The 9,164-nt window shown below is 42.0% G+C and overlaps 1 protein-coding gene across 9 annotated transcripts in view; it reads right to left on the reverse strand.

The window, feature by feature from the left end:
- Positions 1 to 8,893, reverse strand: part of LOC116711682 (microtubule-associated protein 4) — a 108,906-nt gene extending 100,013 nt beyond the window's left edge. For 4 of the 9 annotated variants that reach the window (XM_032551114.1, XM_032551120.1, XM_032551118.1 and 1 more), the window contains exon 1: positions 8,579 to 8,891. The gene's annotated coding sequence lies outside the window, so the exon portion shown is untranslated. Of the gene's footprint in view, positions 1 to 8,578 lie in introns of all 9 variants that reach the window. The other 5 variants (XM_032551117.1, XM_032551113.1, XM_032551124.1 and 2 more) reach the window with 3 other exon arrangements.
- Between the last annotated feature and the right edge of the window lie 271 nt (positions 8,894 to 9,164).

The following is a 9,164-nucleotide window of genomic DNA, read 5'->3' on the forward strand; positions in this document are numbered from 1 at the left end:
ATAGTAAACCTCTTAAGCTAACTTTATACCAACAGAAATGCCACGCATTTCAACTATGAATACTTTATTCATACTGAAAAGAGAAGGCTCTCTGGTAGCAGTCAGTCTTTCAATGAATCTGAAGAAGCCTCTGACTGAAGATTGTTGCTCTGCTAATCCACCTCGCTTGCTTTTGCCGCTCCTTAAATCTATCTGGCCGTACGGTTTAGAAAGTTATTTGAGCGTATCTTTTTTTTTAGCTTTGGGGATGCTAATCATGTGCTGCTAATACAAAAACGACAACAAAAAACCTTGTTGCCATGGTTTCACTTCCTAACAACTGTCTGGTAGGAAAGTGGCAGGAGCATAAGTCCTTCTAGCTGCACAGGATCTAAAACCAGATGACATATCAATATAAACATACATATGAATTAAAGTCTTCAAAAAGAACAAATCCAAACAGAGATCCTCCCACAAGGATTGTGCAGCCATTAGATCTGGCTTCCATTAGTTTCTAAATCTGTCAATGACATCATGCTACCAATAAAAAAGACCACAGCTCTGACAAAGACGTGCACACTCTACTGCTGAAGGGTGCATTTGATTTATTAATTGGGGACATTGGTGAACTGTGGTGTGTTAATTGTTCATAACGACCATCAGCATCATCATAAAGACCACATTTATGTCTGCAAAACAGAACTCTGTCAGGAAAAGCTTTAGACACTTCTGCTTCCTCAAAACAAAATTTCTATTTGATTCATTCAGAAATTGGACTATTTCTACAAGTTTCCCCTGAACACAACAGCGGATTTCTGCTTTAGTACAGTAACTATTCTACCTTACTCGTTTTCAAATCAGCTGTTTGCATTTTGAAGTGAACAGTCTGAAGGGGATAAATGTTTGCGAGTTCTAAAAAAGGAGAAAGATTTGAAGTCATAGGAGAAATGCAGGTTTCAGCAGAGACTTGTTATAGGTAGACTAACTGCAGGATGTTAATGTCAATCATAAAAGAATTTGGATAAATGACCCCCTACAGTTCACACAGTTTTCTTTGGAACATCATTGGAAACTATTCATGCAAAGTTTGCCTATTATGCTGTATGAAAAAATAATCTCTCTAAAATATTCAAAGAAAACGCAGCTTAGGAAGCTGAAATACCTTGGTGTAATGCCACTTAACACAATATTGCAAAGCAGCCAATCCAGGAGTGCCATTTTTTCCCCCTTGGCACTGATTGGCTGTATTCCAAAGAGTGGAGAGATGAGATACCCTCTGCAGCAGTGGTTCCACTGTATAGGACATCAAGGTATATGAGGTATTTAAAATATAAAAATAAGCACTTACAGGTGTTTTTAAGCGGGTTTATCAAGTATTTGTGGATTTTGGCTACTCGCGAGCAGATGTGAGAATTTTTATTTTTTTATATATATATGATCTGTCCACTGTTGTTTAAAGCATCCATAAGCATACCTATACATCCCTGTGAGTGATGTCCAGCTGCCTGTCCTGTTGTGTAATTCCCTGCAGGCTGATTGGCAGCAGTAAAGCCTGGCTGCTGCCACACGGGTCCAGCTGCTGCTGCTGCTGCCGCCACAGGGGATTACAGCGGATGGTTCACTCTGTACCGACCCATCCTTCCTCTCCGCATCCCTCCATCATTTCATTCACAATCACAATTCAATCAGCTGCCGACATGAAATCTCACCCCCAACTCCTCCCATCCACCTAATGCAAACACATAAAGTGTTTACCCAGGCACATGAAGGAGAGGGTCAGGCATATTCAGAGAACTGACCAAATGATGAACGTTACTTCATAGGCAACAAACTTAAAGGCAGTCCTTAGCAGGGGTGTCAAAATAGCTGATATCTTGATATAATAGATACTAGAAAAATGAATTATTCAAAGGCACTTATTCGTGTCAAAATCGTTACAAACAGACCATTCACTAGAAATGGGTCAGACAACACTGATGCGTTAGCCCCATATCTGTCAAGTTTTCCATTTTGGCCGAGAAACTACCATTTTTTACCCCTCTTTTCCTCTGTGCTCCCATATTATTATTTTCCCTTAAATATCCTGTACTGTGCGGCCCTCTCTCAGGTTAGCTCTATTGCTCCCTCCCTCCCCGCTCTCAAGGTCGTATATACCCTCTCTTACGTTAGCACCCCACCACCTTTTACGTCTCAAGCAGAATTGCACAGGCAGGCAATGGCCTCCTAATAAAGGAGGTTAAATATTGTCCTATTGTAATCAATATTTTTGTTTTTAACTAGAAACTAGAAAGAACCTGCCTTCAAAAAAAATTATATTTTTCTTTATATTTTCAGTTTTTTAAATCTTTGTTTTGTAACAACCCTACTCCTGACATTATTAGATTACTTTATTTCAGGTTTCACACTCGTCCCCAAATAAAAAAGTGTAAGCACATTCTGAAGACTCGACTTATGTTTGACAGTCAATATGAGTGTCAAAGGTCGGACGGTCTGTCAGAAGGTAAAGAGACGCCACACATCAGATAATGGTCGTGTTTGTCAAAGTGGGGGATTCTCCAAGCAACCGCTCCTCTAATTGTGTATTCAACATCTTACGGCTTCCAGCCTGACGACAGGATCAGTAGTGATCAACTATTGGCTGAAAGCACAGAAGTGAAACCAGACCAAGTGATTAGTGAACCTTGTCTCCTTCGTGAAGAAAATGAGGGCAGCATGTCTTTCTGTCGCCTTTAAAATGTTCAAAAACTTGCTGAAACCTTTATTTGAGCTCTGTTATGAAAATGTCTGTGGTCATTTTTGTGTAAAACTGTTAAAACAGAAAAACAGTACCAGAGCCACCTATTACAGGCTGTAATTACATCGGCTCCCTTCACAGCTGATTGTAAGGGACATAGTGAGAAATCAAACTCTACTCCTCCCCAATCTATCGACATGGACTGAACCAACACGCGGTCCACTACGCAGCTCCAACAGGGAAACTACACACTAAACGCTTTAAATACCGGTTGTATAAAGCTTCTCTATGGAAAGTTGAGTGGAAGGAAAGAAAGTTGACACACAAACAAATCCGGGATATGGTTAACAACTGTTGCACTTCTTGTTCTAACCCACGGCTGAATCATTTTCTATATTTCTGTGTTATGAACTTGTCACTGGAGAAACACACAGGTAATAAAAACAACAGAAACATTGACAATTTTAACAGTTAAATATCAACCAAATGTAGCAAACAAACGGAATCATCTCAGCACGTTTTATTGATAATAATCTAATAATCTTGTTTCGGTATAAAAAAAAACAAAACAGCTTCATATTTTAGCTAGCTTAATGTAAACAGTGACATTTCTCCTGCTGTTTCAGTGTCACTCCAAAGATCCCAGTAATGGAACATGAGCGGCCACACCGGAGCTATTTGCCACATCGCTGCTGCATGCTGATCAGCTCCGATCAGATAGGCCGTTCCTGAGCAGAGCTCCGGTCCACACGGCCGCTCTAATTAAATGACAGTCAAAGAGCTCCGATCAAACTGGACCCAGTTTATCACCAGTGATAAGACTGATAAGTCTGGACAGATAACAGACCCGCTGTGGGCTTCCTGAAATCCAAAAGTTGTTTTTGAGCACCCAATTTATTGTCCAAATACTGATCGTTTAACAGGACACTTATAAGTGCATAATAATACCTTGTAACTAGGGCTGCACCGATTGCAGTTTACTGCATGACATCGGCGATCAGTCAGAAAGCTGCAATCGGTGCAGCCTTACTAATATCCAAACGAGCACACCGCAGAACAACTGAGCAACAAACAAACAGGTTTTATCTGCTTTAGGTTTCTGAGTCGTAGCGATTCTGATTCTGCTGATTCAGTGAGGAGGAGAGCAGTTCTTGTCAGACTGAGCTGCCCTCTGAGAAACTAATCAATGGTGGATTTCCTGAGCTTCCCAGTTCCTAGACAGAGGCCGGGAGGAAACCTCCTGCTGTCCTTGAAGGGAGCATCCTGCTGCGGCGATCCTGAAAGCAGCATGAACCTGCAGACGACAGGAAGCCTGCGACCTTAAGGAGGGTGGGGTTACTTCAGGTCAGTACATTGACATTCCACAGCTGGGGAACAATTCAGAATCTCTCTAAAGTAACTCTGGGAACCTTATTATTTGTTTAAATACTTCCTCACTCCTTTCCTCACTAGACTCCCCTTCCTACCGGTCTTACTTCCCTCCTGAAGACTCAGTTTTATGAACCTGACAACCAGTTGCTGTGCTCCAGAAAATATTTTCATTCAGAAGTCTCATGATGAAACATTTATCTAACTTATACGGTTACTTTATTTTTCCGGCCTGATCAGGACCAGATGACGTTGGATTTTCTTTTGATGCGATAAATTATAAAAGCGGGAACACAAGTCGGACGGAGACCAACAAATCTTATCCAAAGACGTGACGTCTGTATCTTAACATCCTTCCCTTTAAAGCTTTTTTCATTTATTTCTCTGGACTTCCTGGAAGAGAACACCAAGTCCGCCCTGGGCTGCTTACTAAAAAATAGATTAAAAAAAAATAAATTATAAATCCACCGAAAGCAGGAAGTAGATGGAAATACAGTTGCTACACTGATGTAAGTCTGATTTGAACAAACTGATTTTTTTATGTCACACACTGAGTCCTAAACCCAAGTAAAACTTTAACTAAGATTTGGCGGGGGGGGTCAAATGTCAGTTGCTGCTTTGATTCCAGTGAGTAACACAGTTACAGAGCTGAGTCCACTCAGTTTCACTCTGAACTCTTTTCTTTCAACGCTTTCTGTGTGGATTTTTTATCCATTGCTGGACTTCTCTTATTTTACGACATCTAAAAAACTGCCAGTTCTTCGGTACGGGAGGCCGAGTGTGTGAACACAAGCCAGAGAGCTTCTCAGGAATTAGGAAACCAGTTCACCATGACAACGAGCCGCGACAAGCCCACAGCCTCATTACTCCCGAACACAAAGGCTAGCACTAAGGCTAATTTGTCCCATTAAGGATGATCCATTCATCTCTGCAGGGCAAGGCGCTGGCACACGTGCGCGCAGGTGTTGTCGTGGTGACACCTGCGGACTGAATGCAGGTGAACTGGTTCTCCTGATCTGGTTTAGCTTCACACAATGGTTGAGATTCTAGGAATTTCCAAATTTTTTTTACTTTTTTTATCCACATCTGTTTGGGATCCAAATTTACCGATAAGTCACTAGGCAAAGAAGCGACTTTGACCGGTGCGTGTATTTTTGCCTTTATTTATGGCTTGCAAAAAGAATCATCAAACTCCTGGCCTGTTTGAAGATTAACTCGATTTGGGGTGGATGTAGGCGTGTTGGGCCTTATCGGGAGGCTTTATGCAAAGGCAGGCTTGCTTTAATTAGGACACTGACAAGAAAACTTTGGAGTCTGGTTTTGCATGTTGCATTGGTCATGGCCACGCAGAGCAGTTTTCACAGAAGCCAAAATAATAACCGCAGTAGGCTTTCGGTTGGTGTTGGCAGCAGAGTGAGTCGGGAACATTGACTCATAAACGTATAGAGTCAAACAGCAGCAAAAAATAAATGAAATAAAAACTGAATTCTTCTGTAAATATCCCACATGACTGATGGATTCTGTTAAAAGTATCCAAACCAGTTAAATTGGGTTGGATTTTATCACATTTAAGTGAAGTTTATTAGGATTGGATGTGATTTTCCAACATGAACCAGGGTAGAAACTGAAGCAGAGTTGAAAGAATCCTTGATTTCCAACATTTTTTTACAGAATATTTTCATCGGCCTGCATCCCAAAGCGTCCCCATATCATGATGCCTCCAACACCATGTGCTACTGAGACCAATATAACATGTTGTATAGATTCATCACAAGTTAAATATTTCAAGCTTTTATCTTATTGTCAATGTATTGTCATTTTGATGGTTTGTTGGTTTTTTTTAATAATGAAAGAAAATCAGTGTCTCAGACAATTAGAAGTAAAAATGTTCAATATTTGGTCCGCAAGGTGACACACTAATTGGCTCATTCACTGAAAAATACTTCCAGCTCCACTCAAAATAAAAAGTTAGACGGAAAGAGAAAGTGTGGTAGGAAAAACAGCAGCTTAAGCAGGGAGAATCGTCAAGTTAAATCCATTCAGAACTTTAGTGGAGCTTCACAAGGAGTCAGAACATCAAGAGCTACTTTGGCCCAGGTGAATCCTACAAAAACTTCAAGGGGTGTGAATATTTTTTTGAAGTGCTATACATACACACGATGCATCTGAATATTTTCCAGGAATTTTCTCAACTTCCCAAAAGGTAAAGTCCTGATCTTTCCAATTCAACATGAAAACTTTGACCCTGGGTTTTGCTGCTGCCGCTGCTTGTTTTCACCACATCGAAAACAGCTTCAGCGTTCATCAACGGCAGTACAACACTGATACTGATGTCCATACTTTTCAAAATGGGAGCAATGACAACCAAGTTTAATACAAGCTGCTTCATTTCCACTTTCAGTTTGGATTTCATACAAACACTCTGCTGCTGCTGTTCACTGGTAACTCTGGGGTTTGTCACCAACGGAAGCCTGGCCAGGCCTAAAAACCTGATTGCTGCGGTGGAGTTGCATTAGTGCGAGCATCAAAGTGATTTAGGGATGTGACTGGACCGGGTCCATAATGAATTCCCAGCCTCACATCAGTCCCACCTCTTATTTCCTCTGCTGTAATCTGGCTGCTGGAGGATTGGGGGAGTAATCTGGACAGCAGGGAGGGGAGAGAGGGCAATCCTCTCTGCTGTAATTCCTCTTTAGATCAATTCCTTTAGATGAGTGCAGCGGTGCCGTCCTGCAGGTGGAAACTGGCCAGTTTTAAGCTGGGCAGAACTAAGGTCTAACAGCTAGATAACTAGCAAAATAAAGAGAAACCATGAGGCTAAGAGAAATGAAGTTACAATGGCTTTTTGAATTTCTTTTTATGTCTAAACAATGAGAAAACATTTTTGATCCACCCTTTCCATGTTTTTATGTTTGGCTGACTTCCCGTAGTTCCCTTTCCACACAGTAGGAGTCACCACTGATTAGAGATTACCACTCCACGCAGAAGAAGACTATTACAGGAGTTCATTCAAAAGAAAGCATCTTTCATCAGCATGAACTGAAATTTACCCATTCCCACATGTGAAAGCTGACTCATGTAGGCCTCGCCCACAGTAGAACATTTTTTTCTAAAACGTTTTCAAGACCACTCGTGTCCACATTGGGGCGTTTCCATAAATATTTTAATCAACACAGAAATGCAATTTGGCCCAAAATGTTTGTTTTTTTTAACTCCTCCCCCAGAGCTGCAAGTGGCACTAAACATGGAGTGTAGAACATGCACATAAAATGACCACATGAGGCTGGCGGTAAACACAACGGAAAAAAAGAATGGCGAACAAAGACAAAAGTGCAAAGTCAACCTTCTTCATGTCATGTTGGACTAAAGAGGTTCTGTATCGCAAATACGAACATGTAATCCGCCATTGTTGTTTTAATGGATCAGACGTACAACACGTCTGATTCATTTGGGGTTATAGCCTAGTAGACAGCATTTCTCACTACATGAACACATGAGAAATTCTTTTTTATGTTTTGGACGTATTTATTTATGCATTCAGTTAATGCCAACATCTTAAAACCCCTAAATTGACACAAGTGTGAAAAGGACAATACATAAACTTAGTTATTCTACATCAATCACAGATGTTTTGAAACAGTTTTTGATTTGTGAAATCTCTACTCTGTAAGTGGGAAAGTTTTCTAAAAGAAATATTAATGGAATATCGATATCACTCATTATAAGACACATTCTTTCTACTTAGTAAAATGTCAATAATTAGCGTAATAAAACGAGTTTCTATTGCTTTGTTTGTGGAGTAGATATGTACATGGTGAACTGAAGGAGGAGGAGCTTGCCCACGGCGCCATTCATGCAGGAACCGCTACTGGTGTGGCACAAAAAGCTGCCAATGATTACAGTTCAGACAATAGTGAACGCATCTCTTCAGACACCACAGCACAAACTACAGAACGCACGTGGAACTGCTGTATCGGTTTAGCAATGCTACATCACACATACTTTTACTTTTTATGACAGAATTCCTCCTCACAGACTGTAAAGAATCGCCCGTTTTTACAGACTAGCTACTAACTTGCACAACTTTGCTTCGTACTCTAACTTCACTTTGCCGCTTCCACTGAAGTCGGGAATTTCGGCCAACGTGCCTATCTCCTATCCAGAGAGGGAGGAAGAAAAACCGTGAAGACCTTATCAGAAGCGACACTTTTACAAAAAGTCACCTAGCTAGGCGGGGCTCGCCCTCTGCTTCAGCATCTTTGTTCAGGGCCTGTCAGAAAGTAAAAGTTTCCGTGCAGCACCCGAATGCAGCACTAACCTACACCCATCCACAGTCGCTGTGATGCACGCTGTGAGATCACACAGCCCAAAATCACCGTCATTTCACTGCTGCTAACAGCCCAGCTGTCCGCGCGAGGCCTTCGCACTCCGCGCGAACGGCGCCTGCTCACAGGCACGAGGAGAAAAGACTAGTTTGTATATTTGAGTCGAACTCACCGTTAGTTGTCTGTTTTCTGACAGCTTTGTTAGGAAGTCTCCAAGCGTCGCTGTCACAGCTAACGATCCGCCCACCCCGGAGAGTGCACACATACTGCAGGCCCGCAGACTCAGCCCGCCCCGCCCCAGAAACGCTACGCCTCCAATCACAAACCCCGTACACTGACTGGCTCCGCTTTCATCCAATCACTTCCCAATTCAAGTCTGAGTGACCACACTGCTGTCCAGCCACAGCTCCTGAGTCCGAGGTCATTTCTTCCTTCTTGCCAAATGGACTTTTGACAGACACCGTGCGCGGACAATGAAGAACTTTGACTCCTTCTACGGCACGGTGCCGGTCCAATCGCCGGGAGGAACGCCTTTGGAAGCGGCCGCTGCCCAAGAACACGCCCTAAGCCCGCCTTGACACAGGAATGTCAACCGGGTTGAAGGGAATTACATCTAGCGCAGTAAACAGAGACAATATTGTACCTCACTGCTGAATGGCGGAAACTTAAAGGCCATGAAACCAAGCTATTTGTTTCATGGGACAAAGCATCAAAAAAACCCAGCGGAGTTTCTCTTTTTATTATATGGATTAAATGCA

Source organism: Xiphophorus hellerii, chromosome 21 (assembly GCF_003331165.1).
Source record: "Xiphophorus hellerii strain 12219 chromosome 21, Xiphophorus_hellerii-4.1, whole genome shotgun sequence".
Classification (NCBI taxonomy): domain Eukaryota; kingdom Metazoa; phylum Chordata; class Actinopteri; order Cyprinodontiformes; family Poeciliidae; genus Xiphophorus; species Xiphophorus hellerii.